The sequence below is a fragment of the Salvelinus fontinalis genome, chromosome 12 (genome assembly GCF_029448725.1).
Source record: "Salvelinus fontinalis isolate EN_2023a chromosome 12, ASM2944872v1, whole genome shotgun sequence".
Lineage (NCBI taxonomy): Eukaryota > Metazoa > Chordata > Actinopteri > Salmoniformes > Salmonidae > Salvelinus > Salvelinus fontinalis.
The window spans coordinates 16,630,158-16,640,943 of NC_074676.1; positions in this window are offsets into that span (position 1 = coordinate 16,630,158).

The following is a 10,786-nucleotide window of genomic DNA, read 5'->3' on the forward strand; positions in this document are numbered from 1 at the left end:
ACAGAACATGGCCAAGATGTTCAAATGTCATACATTCGACTCTGTAATCATACGGTAGCACAGTGCTCATAGTTTAAAGAAAGACATCCTTTGTTTCAAGCATGATTGAGCAAGCTGTAAGATTCCTCTATATGTCAAAGCCTGTCAAATATTATTGTGTCTTATATTGTATACATAGGCCTATAGGTGTTTAAGATTTAGGTTACATCGAGTAAATAGAGATTGTAATGTCACCACCAACAAACAATCAACTGCACCCTTGACATGCAATCTACAGTTTAAGTCGGAAGTTTACATACACTTAGGTTGGAGTCATTAAAACTTGTTTTTCAACCAATCCACAAATGTTTTATTAACAAACTATAGTTTTGGCAAGTTGGTTAGGACATCTACTTTGTGCATGACACAAGTAATTTTTCCAACAATTGTTTGCAGACAGATTATTTAATTTATAATTCACTGTACCACAATTCCAATGGGTCAGAAGTTTACATACTCTAATGGACTGGGCCTTTATACAGCTTGGAAAATTATGTCATGGCTTTAGAAGCTTCTGAGGAAAAAGGTGTAGGCTTGCAAGCCAAAGAACACCATCCCAACCGGGAAGCATAGGGGTGGCAGCATCATGTTGTGGGGGTGCTTTTCTGCAGGAGGGACTGGTGCACTTCACAAAATAGATGGCATCATGAGGAAGCAAAATGATGTGGATATATTGAAGCAACATCTCAAGACATCAGTCAGGAAGTTAAAGCTTGGTTGCAAATCGGTCTTCCAAATGGATAATGATCCCAAGCATACTTCCAAAGTTGTGGCAAAAATGGCTTAAGGACAACACAGCCAAGGTATTGGAGTGGCCAATCATGAAAGCCCTGACCTCAATCCCATAGAAAAGTTGTGGGCAGAACTGAAAAAGTGTGTGCGAACATGGAGGCCTACAAACCTGACTCAGTTACACCAGCTCTGTCAGGAGGAATGGGCCAAAATTCACCCAACGTATTGTGGGAAGCTTGTGGAAGGCTACCTGAAACGTTTGACCCAAATTAAACAATTTAAAGGCAATGCTACCAAATACTAATTGAGTGTATGTAAACTTTTAACCCACTGGGAATGTGATGAAAGAAAGAAAAGCTGAAATAAATCATTCTCTCTACTATTATTCTGACATTTCACATTCTTAAAATAAAGTGGTGATCTTAACTGACCTAAGACAGGGAATTTTTACTAGGATTGAATGCCAGGAATTGTGAAAAACTGAGTTTAAATGTATTTGGCTAAGGTGTATGTAAACTTCCAACTTCAACTGTACATGTACTGTACTGTATTTAAGAAGAACACCTAAACAGTGCATTCAGAAAGTATTCAGACCCCTTGACTTTTTCCACATTTTGTTACGTTACAGCCTTATTCTAAAATGGATTAAATACATTTTTTCCCTCATCTATGTACACATAATGACAAAGCAAAAACAGGTTTTTAGACGTTTATGTAAATTTCTAAGAAATAAAAAACAGAAATACCTTATTTACATAAGTATTCAGACCCTTTGCTATGAGACTCGAAATTGAGGTCAAGTGCCTCCTGTTTCCATTGATCACCCTTGAGATGTTTCTCAACTTGATTGGAGTCCACCTGTGGTAAATTTAATTGATTGGACATGATTTGGAAAGGCAAAAACCTGTCTATATAAGGTCCCACAGTTGACAGTCCATGTCAGAGCAAAAACCAAGCTATGAGGTTGAATGAACTGTCTGTAGAGCTCCGAGACAGGATAGTGTCGATGTACAGATCTGGGGAAGGGTACCAAATTATTTTTGCAGCATTGAAGGTCCCCAAGAACACTGTGGCCTCCATCATTCTTAAATGGAAGAAGTTTGAAACCACCAAGACTCTTCCTAGAGCTGGCCACCTGGCCAAACTGAGCAATCGGGGGAGAAGGGCCTTGGTCAGGGAGATGACAAAACACTATGGTCACTTTGACAGAGCTCCAGAGTTCATCTGTGGTGTCATGACATTGCTCTGTTGGTGAGGCTTATGACCCCCCATAACTACCTTTCCCCCCTTTCTCTCTCTACTCTACAGAATGGACTCTTGGAAAGCCCTTTGTTAACATAGAGAGAGTATGGTAACATCAAAAGGTTGGGAATGGAACAATCTTTCTGTAATCCAACCAGTTGAAAATATCCGTTGGTACTTAAAGAAATTATGTCAGATCAGTTGGTGTCTAGGACATGATATCTGATGATAGGATGACATAAATTGTATCTTGGAAAGTCTACACATTCTAGTTATCAGATTCACATGGAATTGTTGTGTAATTTAAATATTTAAATGTGTAAATATGAAACTATTTGTGAATAGATTAAATGTAATTTTAGCTTTTATATGAGATAATTGTTTTCATAAGTAAACTATGCTCGCTCAGTGACCATGCCCAAGTGAATAGACATTGGTTGAGAGCTATGAAACGCCCTTCTCTCCCACGTGATAAAAGCCCGTTGACGAAAGTCTACCTTGTGTTCCCGATGATGTGAGGACTGATGTCCATACGTTTAAAAGGGCTAATATCAACTACAACCTAACAAAATTAACTTGTGTTCCCGACGATGGGAAGACTGGTGTCCATGCATTTAAAAGGGCTAATTTCAATGTGGAGGTCACGATCGCCAAGCTGGAAGGATGAATTTCGACTATAGCACGAGCTTAGTATGGCAACTTGGTATGAACTTTGAACTCTAATTCACTAAAGAAGTGATACATCCTAGACTTCGAGTTATCAGCAGCAGCTGTAAACGTACGTCGTCTAGGAAAGGAGAAACAATTTCTTCAGAACGACAGGGTACTACAACGTATCTGTTCTACCACAGAAACATTATTCAAAGGACAAGGTCGATCTCTGCTGGGCAAACCAGCCTTCCATCTTCGACCAATCTATCGACGTGCAGCTCAGAGTAATTATATTTCTTGCATTTTCCTTTTCCGAATGGGCGGTTATTTAGAATGCATAACATTCTGTTTTTACGATAGCATAGCTTCTCAAGGTCCAATAATGACCCAATCCTTTTGTTCCTCAGTCTTCCCGCTCTTTCATTCAAACCCAACCCCCTTTCTTTGTGTAACCAGTCGTCATATCGGTTTCGTCCGCTAGGGACGTTTTCTTTTATGACATAATTAGTAATCAATGTCTGATCCATCCTGTGTATATGTAATTCTGTGTGATTATTTAGGTATTTAGTAAATAAATAATTAATTAATCAAAATGTTGTATTGCTGATTCAACTTGTTAGCCAGGGTTCGTGAAGAATTTTACGACGTTCAGATGAGACTGAATAAGGTGCCGATTAATAATTGACTGCTATTGATATCAAATATTACCAGATCTTTAAGAGTTTATTCGGAAGACAACAGTTCTATAAACATTATTCCGTGGTTCCCCGACTCCCTAGTTAATTACATTTACATGATTAGTTTAAACAGGTAATATAAATTACAGAGAATTGATAAAATAGCATGTCATATACAATTTAATCCATAGTGAAGAAGCGACAGTGGAGATGGGATAACCTTCCAGAAGGACAACCATCTCTGCAGCACTCCACCAATCAGGCCTTTATGGTAGAGTAGTCACTCATCAGTAAAAGGCACATGACAGCCCATTTGGAGTATGCCAACAGGCACCTAAAGGACTCTCAGACCATGAGAAACAAGATTCTCTGATCTGATTAAACCAAGATGGCCTGAAACCAAGCATCACGTCTGGAGGAAACCTGGCACCATCTCTACGGTGAAGCATGGTGGTGGCACCATCGTGCTGTGGGGATGGTTTTCAACAGCAGGACCTGAGAGACTAGTCAGGATCGAGGGAAAGATGGACGGAGCAAAGTACAGAGAGATCGTTGATGAAAATCTGCTCCAGAGCACTCAGGACCTCAGACTGGGGCGAAGGTTCACCTTCCAACAGGACAACGACCCTAAGCACACAGGCAAGACAATGCAGGAGTGGCTTCGGGACAAGTAACTTGTAGCGTCATACCCAAGAAGACTCAAGGCTGTAAATGCTGGCAAAGGTGCTTCAACAAAGTACTGTGTAAAAGGGTCTGAATACTTGTGTAAATGTGAAAAAATATATAAAAATCTGTTTTTGCTTTGTCATTATGGGTGTAGATTGATGACGGAAAAAAACAATTTGATCAATTTTAGAATAAGGCTGTAATCTAACAAAATGTGGAAAAAGTCAAGGTGTCTGAATACTTTCCGATTGCACTGTGTATAAAGGAACAAAGATAAATCTATATTCAGCATATGTACCTAAGCACAGTACATAGAAATACATACTCTTCTATTTACGATGGGAGATGACGCATCTCTCTCTCTCCCTGGTCTATAGTGCCTTTCAGAAAGTATTCACTGCCCTTGACTTTTTCACATTGTATTGTCTTACAACCTGAATTCAAAATGGATTAAATTGAGATTTTGTGTCACTGATCTATACACAATACCCCATAATGTTGCAGTGGAATTTTGTTTATAGAACATTTTCTAAATGAATAAAAAATGAAAAGCTGAAATGTCTTGAGTCAATAACTATTCAACCCCTTCGTTACGGCAAGCCTAAATAAGTTCAGGAGTAAAAATGTGCTTAACAAATCACATAATAAGTTGCATGGACTCATTGTGTGTTCAATAATAGTGGTAAAGAGGATTTTTGAATGACTACCCCATCTCTGTACCCCACACAGATAGTTATATGTAAGGTCCCTCAATCCAGTAGTGAATTTCAAGCACAGATTCAACCACAAAATAAATGTAAAAAAGACGCTTAATATCCCTTTGAGCATGGTGAAGCTATTAATTAGGCTTTGGATGGTGTATCAATACACCAAGTCACTACAAAGATACAGGCTTCCTTCCTAACTCAGTTGCCGGAGAGGAAGGAAACTGCTCAGGGATTTTACCATGAGGCCTATGGTGATTGTAAAACAGTTACAGAGTTTAATGGTTGTGATATTAGAAAACTGAGAATGGATCAACAACATTGTAGTTACTCCACAATAGGAATCTAAATGACAGAGTGAAAAGAAGAAAGCTTCTACAAAATAAAAATATTCCAAAACATGCATCCTGTTTGCAACAAGGCACTTAAGTAATACTGCAAAAAATGTGGCAAAGATATTAACTTTTTGTCCTGAATATAACACGTCACTTCATATTTTTAAGCATGGTGGTGGCTGTATCATGTTATGGGTAAGCTTGTCATCGGCAAGGACCATTTTTTTAACCTAAAACACAAGGCCAAATCTACACTGGAGTTGCTTATCAACATGACATTGAATGTTCCTTAGTGGCCTAGTTACAGTTTTGACTTAACCCTCCTGTTGTGTTTGTTTCATGTTAATTCATTCTGTGTTCCCGATACAAAAGGACCGCCCCATTATAGCTGATTATAAAATAATGAGTACATACAAGTGATTCTTCATGTCTTGCATAGTAACGTGAAAAATTCCATCAACGCGTTGTTTTCATTTATCACATTTAAAACATATTTAAATATTCAAATTAATAGAATTGACACCATATTGACACCATAACCTTTTCAAGGTTGTCAACTCCCCCTTTGTTCGTGTTGTAATCCAGGACAGAGTTGTGCTTCTTGTCCTCCCTGGTACTCACAGCGGCATCCCTGTGCAGAGTTGTCATCAGGAGCACATTCTTATTTTTCTTCGGGCAGTAGGACACAAGAGAGTGTGTATCGGTGAAGGCAAATTTTGAGGAAAAACTATCCACGTCCTTGGTAGTGAGTAAGGCAGGAGGAAACTCAGGCTTGTTCCTTCTGACCGTCCCCACTATGGTCATTGTTTTGGGAGCAGCTCCTGACCAAGAGCATACGAGGTGAAGAAATTGTCTCATGTTATGTTGTGTTCCTGGAGACCTACAGTCATTTCCAGGACCACCTGCTTCCCCTGGTTCCTTTCAGGAACACCGTCAGCAGGTTTCCCGGTGTAAATCTGCAAGTCCCAGGCATAACTTGTTTGGCATCACATGCTGCTCAAATCTTTCTTTCATATTTAGACGGTTTGCTTGGCATGTACTGTTTGAATGGGCAGTGTCCCCTAAAAGCGAACAGACGCTCATCCTCTGTGATGTCTGAACTTGGGCCAAACCTCTCTGATCGCTGCCAACTTGTCTTGTTGATGGTGGCCTGGTCTTGTATCACGGTTGTCAAAGCGAATCACCCACGACAACACATGAAATGTCTGGAGTGACATAGTGGCACAAAAAATTGCCCCCGACCAGACTCTGCATCCCATATACTGGTGGTAGATTTCTGTACACACCAGCCCAAATCAAGAGACCCATATATGCTTGGACGTCTGTCCGGTCTACCTCCTTCCAGTTGTCTTTGTAAACATGTCTCTCCTCCAAGTGGGTCATGTTTATCACTATAGTTTCGATTGACTCTGTCAGGAACAGTTCGAAGCCAGATTTTATATCGTCAACCCGGGATATGGCGTATCTCGTTGGCCCTGGGGTCATCCTGATAACATTTTCAGCCGACAGCCGACCTCTCCTCTCAGGTGGGGATGAAGACCAGTAACAACAACCTCAGCAGGGCCCTCTTCCTCATCGGTTGTCTCTTGGTCTGGATCATATTCTGTGTTGTCTTCAACTTCTGACACTTCCTCCTCTAATGCATATTCACTGTCACTTCCCTGGCCTCTCTCCTTCTCACCAGTGTCATGATCAAAGATATGATCAAGAGCCTCACATACAGTATATGGTCATTGTGCTGCCACAGAGTGAATTGTGAGCAAGGCCTCAAAAAAGCTTTACATACCAGAGCTGCAAGAAAAGTTCTATATATTATTGAAACAATGTTGCGATTGTTTGTGAGAATGCCAACAGATGTGGTTCCCGTGGGGGAAAGATTCTATTGGGGAAAGGTTCCCGTGGGGGAAATATTCTATTGGGGAAAGGTTCCCATGGGTGTTGCCATGGAAGCCAAGAAGGGGAGTGAGGTGTGTGTGTGTGCTCAAACACACATGCATGTGGGGGTCTGGGAAAGGAAGTGTGTCCATCTGATGAATGGGCATGTGCCTGAACAAAATTGATACACTAATTGTAGCCTCACCCATTCATTTATAATGACCAGTCATTTTTGACCAGGTTCACCACAGGTGTACAAAAGTTAAATAAAACACCCAACATTTTATGAAAATCATCCAAATGTATTTTGTGTGTTCAGATGCCCTTTGTGGACAAAGTCATGGAACCTTATGACAATCAGATTAAATGAACTACATTTTCAGAGAGAAAAACCGGTCCAATTAGACAGGAATACAACAGGAGGGTTAAATCGGCTTGAACATCTATGACAAGACTTGAAAATGGCTTTCTAGCAATGATCAACAACCAACTTGACAGAGCATGAAGAATTAAAAAATATATATAAATCGGCAAATCCTGGTGTGTTAAGCTCTTAGAAACTAACCCAAAAAGATTCCCAGCTGTGATCGCAGACAAAGGTGATTCTAACATGTAATGTCTCAGGGGGGTGAATGCTTATCTAATCAAGACAGTATAGTCATTTTTTATTTTCTCATAAACGTTTGAATTTTTCTTCCACTTTGACATTACAGAATATTGACAATTAAATCCATTTGAATCCTACTTAACACAACAAAATGTGGACAAGGTCAAGGGGTGTGAATACTTTCTGAGTGCACTGTATGTTCTGTTTATCCTGTCATGCATTAAGTATAAATCTGCTTACAGGCCCCCTGAGATATTAGAAAGATGCAAGACAGGTTTTACTTAGTCAACCGTCCTGGAGGCAGAGTATATTACATGGCCGCAGTCATAACCACATACACAGAAGCACTGTGGGAGGAATACTATAACTTCCATCTGTAAACATCAGCCCATGTGACAAATGACTTTGTTTTGAGGATTGTGTGGATGTTTTCTGGGCACAGGGGAGGGTATTGTGTTTTTTCCCTAGTTTACATTCGCGATTTTGCAGGTTTTCCCATTTAATTATTCCATCATAGCCAACTTTCCCCATCTGCTTTCATGTTCCTTGGCTATCAAGAGGTTTTGGTTCTTTCTTTGGACACTAGCCTACGGCGTCGGCGTTCATGTTAAACATTGTCTGCATCAAGCCTCTGTCTGGGGTGAAAAATAACTTTTTGAAAGTAGGCTCCAATGCTTAGAACCATATGATGTCTTAGATGTAATTATTTCTAAACAGCGACAGTTTTGTTGCAAACAAGACACACTTTTTTGCCATTGGAGAAAGGTGGTGAGGTGAATGCAAGCGAGCTGATTGTTTTGAGCTAATAAAATGTAGGGTAGGCTAACTGTTTTTCCCCAATCAACGCATAGAGAAATAAGATGTAAGCTACAAAACTAATTTACTAATTTACTAGAGACATTTGTGATTTTATCTAAATTATAATGTTATTGTCATTGAAATTATTATGTACTAAACAGATGTGTTAACATTGATGTTTAAAACAGTGTAGGTCTATGAATTTGGCTGCTATGATATTATGTACTGGCCAGACAAACTAATGTATTCAGTCATGTAAAATGACTAGAATTGCATTAAATAGATTTATAAAAGGCTTTTTTTCCCGGAACCCGCAAATATGATGATAGATGCATGCAGGAGATAATTTTTTCAATAAAGGTGATTTTCTTTCACCCCCTGAACGTTGTACTGAGGTAGGCATACTTTGTCACTGTTACTGTGGTAAAAATAATAATTTTGGGTTAATTCAATGAATGGGTACAGTATATACTTTTTTTCAAGCAGAAAGGGAGGGTAATGTGAAAATATTTTTCATATTGGGGAGGTGGGTGCATTTTGTTTCATAAATAGTCCCATTAGAATAGGACTTAATGGGTGTGTGTTTGTAGGTTGAGGCTATTGTTCTTGCTTAACAAAGCCCCATAAGCCACTTCCAAACAAGGTATTCATGAAAAATGTCCAGCCTAACCAGGCTTAGATAGTCTTTTATATATGGACAACAAAACTGAACACAACCTGTCAACCTGTCATCTAGTTAGTGCACAAAGAGAGTGAGTGGAAGGGTACCTTTTAAATTGGCACTCCAGTTCCTCCAAATCTGGCCCCAGGTAAGGGAGGGTCTACAGAGAACAGTGCCCCTGCATCTCCATACTGAAATCCCTGTACATCATCCCTCTCACAGCCCCAGGCAGGGCAGTCCGGTTGTGCCAGCTTTCAGCACAACCAGCTAGGGGAGTGTACAGTACCAATACTGTACATGGGTCGTTCCATGAAATGAGTGCCTTTTGCATTCCTTTGATATTTTAAGGGGGGAGAGGCGTGGTTGTGCCCTTTTCACAACTCTGTTGGTGTATGTGGACCATGGTAGATCCTTAGTGACGTGGATTACTGAGGAACTTGAAGCTCTCGACCTGCTACGCTACAGTCCTGTCGATGTGAAAGGGGACCTCCGTTTCCTGTAGTCCACGATCAGCTCCTTTGTCTTGATGATGTTGAGCGAGAGGTTATTGTCCTGGCACTACACTGCCAGGTCTCTGACCTCCTCCCTATAGACTGTCTTATCGTTGTCGGTGATCAGGCCTACCACCGTCGTGTCGTTAGAAACCGTAATGATGGTGTTGGAGTCAAACGCGGCCACACAGTCGTGGTTGAACAGGGAGAAAGACAACAGTTGAACAATTTTCAACAAATTAATTTCTTAAAAAATGAGGCTATCAAATGCAGCTAGCTAGTTTAGCCTATTCAAATACCCTGCTCAAACAGAGGGATGCTATGTTAGCTAGTTGGCTATGACTATCCAACAAAACACTGGAACTCTTCCAAGTCTAGGTAAGCTTTTGGTTTTATTTATTGCCACCTGGGGCGCCGGTGTAACTGCTTACTGACTATACACTGTAACGATACTGCATGATTTTAGCAGGTTTACTAACACATTAGTTCTATTAGCTATGTTGACTAGGACGTTACTTTAGCTAATATGGGGACAACGATGTAGGCTGTGTGTAGAGGTTATTACATGGTTTGGCTTGGAAAGGTTTTTTCGCCTGGTCACATACAGCAGGGGTGTTGTGCATTAAAGTCCACAAAGGAAGGGAAAAGGTGAGAGGAGGAGAGTGCATAGAGGCGAGAGGGAATACAATGTGGTGTTTACGCGTGATCAGGGGTGTATTCATTCCGCCGATTCTGTTGAAAAACGTTTCTTAAACGGAAGCAAACGAAACAGGGATAAAAAATACCTGAATTTGTCCAATAGAAACTCTCGTTTGTAACTGTTGGACTAATGATTACACCCTAGATAAGCTAGATGCAGGCAAGAGTGGGCAAGGCGGTATTGAATGTGTCACTGTCTGCCCATGTGAAACTGTCTGTTACTTCAAATTTTTCTCTCGACCTGTATGCACCTATGTTGTAGGCTTTCATTCATAGGCTAGGTTGTAGCAACCTCAAGATGGGTATATGGAAAATTAGAGTATCATGTAGTAGCCTAAACCTATTGTTGTTACATTGAACTGGGTGAATGAAATATGAATGACAGTCATCCAATATGCTGTAATACAAATAAGGCCATGCTCATGAAAAAAGATCACTGGTCAGCACCTGCTCTCTTTGCTTTCCCATTACTTTGCGGGTATCCTGGAGATTATGTTTGAAGTCCCAAGCCTTGCTGAAACTTCGGAACTCGTCTGAAGAGTACTGGGGACCATTGTCTGAGTAAAGGATGTCAGGTATCCCATAACGTGCAAAGTGTGTCTTCAGTTT